This window comes from Hyaena hyaena, unplaced genomic scaffold (assembly GCF_003009895.1).
Source record: "Hyaena hyaena isolate Hyena2069 unplaced genomic scaffold, ASM300989v1 scaffold_1448, whole genome shotgun sequence".
Taxonomy (NCBI): Eukaryota; Metazoa; Chordata; class Mammalia; order Carnivora; family Hyaenidae; genus Hyaena; species Hyaena hyaena.
Window position 1 is genome coordinate 282,443 of NW_024082079.1, and position 6,000 is coordinate 288,442.

The window sequence follows — 6,000 nt, forward strand, 5'->3', positions numbered from 1 at the left end:
CCACCTCTTAGGCACCAGAACTATTGATATCTAGGATGGGACACCAGGAAAGGAATGAAATGAACAGAAATGCTGGCCAAGTGTGAGACAAGTCTAGAATGAGTGTTGAGGAAGAAGATGATAAATGCCAGTAGTGGTTTGGGAACAAGCTGTGGCATTGAGGACAATAACTTATCTAATTTTTTCCTGCCCTTCTTTTTGGAAGTTTTTTTTTTAGAAATTGTAACCATTCCCTATCTTGTGAAACTGAGTGTCCTCAGAGTAAAGTCTACATAAGTCATCACCAGTATATCTTAGTGGTTCAAAGAGTGGATCGTAAAAGACACCATCAGCGTCACATGTCCACCACTTCATGCATACTTTTTTTCCAAATATACACAAAGGGCTTCTTACTTCAGGACTGGGTTATTTCCCTCAGCCTCTTCATGCTCAAGGAGAGGAAGCCAGTGAGCCTTGTATATACAGTCCTAGAAGTCCCCAGCATACACAAGCTTAGGGGACAGAGTGCTCATAAATGTAGCCTATTTTAGCTTACATCCCCTCCCTATTGCAGTTCTAGACTCCAACCTTGGATTTTCTGAGGATCACTTTGGAATAAATTACTTTCACTTAAATTTTGTCAGGTACAACTGAGAATATAATATGTACTCTATAGAGTACAATAAAGTATTGCAGAGATTTGTACGAGAGAATTTCAGGTTGTGGGTTTCCTTTGTGCAGGAACTAGAGAGCAAATCAGGAACTAGAGAGCTACAATTTTGTCTCAAGAGTATATGAGAGGGGATTCTGGGAGATCTCATCCCATAATAATATACATGTTTTATGAAAACTGAGACTAGGGTTACTTTTGAAAGAGAGCTGATACCTTCACTACTCTATGTATTCTCAGTTGCAGCTGTAATAAAAATGTTTTTTAAATATTTTAATAAAATGTCATACCGATTGTTTGTATTCTTTTCAACACTGAAAACTATAACTGATCCAAAGTACTCAAAAATACTTGTTGATTAATAAAATTGGTAAAACTCTAGCTATGTTAACCAAGAGAAAAGGAAAGAGAACAAATAACTAACAACAGAATTGGAGGAAAGGCCAATAGTACTATTCCATGGACATTAAAGGGATGATAAAGGTGTATTATGAATTATTCTATGCCTCAAAAATTGATAAATGTACCAATTTCTCAAAAAACACAATGTACTAAAATCCACACAATGATCAGAGATAGTTTTCCATCTGTTAAAGAAATTTAAACAATGATAACCTTCCAAAACAGGAAGTACCAGGTCCAGAGATTTTCACTTGTAAACATTCATGGAAGAAATTATACCAATTTTCTATAATATGTTCCAGAAGACAGAAGCAGAAGAAACACTGCCTAATTCTACGAGGTCAGCATTGCTGGAATACTAAAACCAGAAAAAGGCATTACCAGAGGGGAAGGCTACAGATCAATATCTCACGTGAACATAGATGCCAATGTACTCAACAATTTATAAACAAATCAAATCCACTATTGTATAAAATTATTATTACTAAGAACAAATGATATTTATTCTAGTTATGCAAGAATTGTTCAGATTTTGAAAATCAAATATAGTAATACATCACATTAACACGTTAAAGAAGAAAAGGCATATGATCATATCAGTAGATACAGAAAAAGCATCTCACACATTGATGAAAATGCTCTTATCAATCTAGGACTAGAGAACTTCCTCAACTTGATGAAAACAACTCCAGAAAATTCTATAGCTAACATTGTCATACTTAATGGTAAAAAACTAGAAGCCTTCCCACCAAGATAAGAAATAATAGAAAGATATACATTCCCCCCCATTCCTATTCAACATTATGCTACAAAAAGGGGGAAGAAAAAGATACACATACTGGGCAAGAAAAAAATATTTTTTTGGCTGATGACATGATTTCCTATGTGAAAAAGCCCAAAGAATCAATGTAAAAATTCCTAGGACTGATAAGAAATTGTAACAGGTTTACAGTATACAAGGTTAGAATACCTAACAGTTTCTTGCATATCAGCAATGAACAACTGAAATTTGAAATTAAAACACAACACAATTTACATTAGTGGAAAATAATGAAATAATAGCTATAAATCTAACAAAATATACACACAGTCTCTATGTGGAATACTATAACACTCTGATAAAATTTAAAAAAAATACACAGAAAGCTATACTAATGTGAGATGTTAATAATAGGAGAAATTGGGGCTATGTGAGAGGGAGTTTATGGGAACTCTATGTAATTTTATACATTTTTTTCTGTAAAACTATAATTCTGAAAAACAGTGTACGTCTATTCATTTTTAACAATGGAACAAGGAAGGGTGCCTTGGCGTCCCAGTTGGTTAAGCATCTGACTTTTGCTCAGGTCATGATCTTGTGGTTCATGGGTTCAAGCCCCACACTGGGCTCAGGACTTTCAGTGCCTGGGATTCTTCCTCCTTCTCTCCCTCTCTGCTCTTTCCCCATTTATGCAGCATGAGCTAGGTCACTCTCTCTTTATCAAAACAAATAAGCTAAAAATAAAAATGGAACAAGGAAGCTTTGGGGAGTGATGGATATGTTATTCATCTTGATGGTGGTGACAGCTTCATGAGTATATAAATATGTCTAAATTCCGTGATAAAAAAAATGAGCTAATAAGCCATGAACAGACATGGAGGAAACCTAAATACATACTGTGAAATGAAAGAAGCCAATCTGAAAAGGTTTTATATTGTATGATTCCAAGGCTACTTACTATAGGACATTCTGGGATAGGCAAAACTATAAAGAGAGTAAAAGTATCAGTAAAAATATCAGCAGTTGTCAAAGACTGAGGGGGCTAAGAGGTGATTTATAGTCAAGTGCAGGGGACTTTCAAAGCATTGACACTACTCTGTGTGATGCTGTAATGTCATGGTAGCTATATGACATCACGCATTTGGCAAATCCAATAGATGTATACAACACAAAGAATGAGATATAATGTTTGCTATAAATGTTAATAACAATATGTCAATACTGATTCAATTCTAACAAATATACCACGTTGATGCAAGGTATTAATAATAGGGGAAACTAAGGGCAGGGAGAAAGACGGTATATGGGAACTCCCTGTACTTTCTGCTCAATTTTTCTATAAACCTATAAGTGCTCTGAAAAATAAAACTATTAATTTTTTAAGAAGTAAAATATTCATTCAGAACAGCCTTGTTTTCTTTGGGGTGAAAATTACAAGCTTTATTTTTCATTATTAACTACAAAGTATATCTTTCCCTAACTGATTTTTTCAAAGTATTTGTAGAGCCCTTTATTTCAAATATTACAGAAAAAGTGAACTGTGATAAGAAACACTGTTTGTTATTTCATTTTTATAGATAGTGAAACCAAAGAGTATATTGGATTGTCCTTTTGGCAAATTACTGCAACGGACAGATGGTTTTTCATTATCTGTTATACAGCAATACAACGGTGGTAACAGTGTGTTTGGTATGGATGCTTACTCATCTGTGAGAGTAATTTCTGCCGCTTGGCCAGAGCACGTTTTAAAATCTTCCTCCACATCTGGGACAACATCTGCCTAAAACAACAGGTTAATATCTGTATTTGTGAAGAAGATACATTCTATCTTATGTCTTCCCAAAGGCAAAATCATGCCAGCATAAAGTAGGATTTTTAAAATGACTTCAAGAGTTTGCTCTCTCAATGTATTCTTTTGCATAAAATGTAAAATCTTATTCAGAACTTATTTTGCTTCACTAGCATATGTTCCTAACAATTAACTTGGAAAAAGTAATTTCTCTTTGAAACAGCTTTGAAATCCAGAATCAGTGTACCAGCATGGTTACTTATTTAAATATTATATTTTATGGCTAGAAGAACTCTTCAGTAAATGGTAGAATTTCATACCGTAAACATTTAATAAGATGTACACATCTTGTGCTTATTCTAAAGAGAAGTACAATATATTATGCTTAATACTTTGATAAATGCTGATTTGTACAATGTTTGCAACTCAGTAAGTTACATTCATTCAAATAATATATTGAGAAGTTTTGTTTCGTTATGCAGTAATGTTCTTCTCTAGGTTGATTATCATGTGGACGTTCAATTTGTTGTTGTTTTTTATTCTTCCCCTTTATTAATCTTCCTTAAGCAGTAATTATTGAAGCAGCAGACATCTGCATGTGACATAGTGCTAGAAAGAGATGTAGTGACTTGATAAGAAATGACTACAAGAGTTATTTGCTCACTTTTTTCTCTGTTCCCAATTAATCTAGGGTTATTTTTCTTTTTGCTGGTGTTTCCTTTGACAGATTTTCAAGATTACAAAATTGGGTTCTTGAAGTCAGATGTATAGCAAAGGCCACTCTTCATGTTCACTTTAACAAGTATATGCCCTATCAAAGAAAGAAATCTACTCACTCAAATCTCTCAGAAAATATAAAATAATATTTTATGTGAAAATTGCTAGAAATTTGACTTAGCATGGTAAATTACCTTAGAAATATTCTAATTCATAAAACTTGTAATTCATATTACTTAAACTGTTTTCTTATTGCCTAATATTTGTCTACAATTGGTTTTGCAAAATCTGTTCATATACCAATATTATGATTATAGGAACATCAGAGAAAGGCAAATATGCTACCTGAATGTTTTAATTAAAATTATCAGAAAATGGTCAAAAGCTTTCCAATAATGGCATTCTTAAGTTATCAGGTAATTTCCACAATTTGTTTCTGTTAAATTCATGGCATAAATTTTAACCTCTTCAACTCTTTAAGCATGTCCATGTGATGATTTTGAAAATAAAAGAATCTAATTTTACCAAGACATAACATTTTGGAGTCATCATCAATTGCAAATCTTGTTATTTAGAAATGTTTTTCTTAGATCGGTGGAAGCCTGAGGTCACTTATAAGTTGGGTTAGGGGACGCTTGGGTGGCTCAGTCAGTTAAGCCTACGAATCTTGGTTTTGGCTCAGGTCATGATCTCAGGGTTTTATGATTTTGAGCCTGACATCTACCTCACTGCTGATGGTGGAAAGTCTGCTTGGGATTCTCTCACCCTCTGTCTCTGACCCTCCTCCATTCATACTGTCTCTGTCTCTCTCAAATAAAATTTAAAAAACATTAAAAGAACAAAAAAGAAGTTGAGTTAATAGCTACCAGATATTAGAGTGGCCCCTGGTAATAAACATTAAGGCAAGTTCATATCCTGAGTCATAATGAAATTAGTTTGATTCTATGGAAGGACTGGAGAACAATCAAATGTAAAAACAAATAGTGGTAGAAAGTAAAAATCTAGAGTAAGAGAATATTTTTTTGTTATTCATTTATAGTCAGATTGTATTATCAGACATATAAGTAGATTGTGCATACCATCTGATATTTCTTTTAATGTTTACTTCACTGTATTAAAAATGTAAATACTGATTAAGAAAGGAAATACAATTTCTTACAAATTTGGTATCCTTATTAATTCCAGCAGTCCCCCAGAATTATTTGAATCCCACGGTTTGCATTTTACTTTTGCATTAGTATATATTGCATTAATGTAAGAACATTAGAAGTCTGAACAAGTATCTTTTCTATTATTTTTTTAATTTTTTTTAAACTTTTAAACGTTTATTGGTTTTTCAGAGAGAGACAGAGTGCAAAGGGGAGGGGAGGGGGGAGAGGCGAGAGAGAGGGAGACACAGAATCCAAAGCAGTTCTGAGCTGTCAGCAGAGAGCCTGACTTGGGGCCCAAACACACCAAATGTCCAATCATGACCAGAGCTGAAGTCAGATGCTTCACTGTCTGAGCCACCCAGGCACCCCTTGAACAAATATCTTAACAGGACTATATACTGAGTATGAGTTTCTGTGGCAAATGTCCATATTAAAATTGGGTTCCTGTCATGATGCCAAGCTTGTATAAATTCAAATCTGAAATCTTCTCTTCTATTTCATTCCTTGATCTCTATTATGGTATTATTTTCTA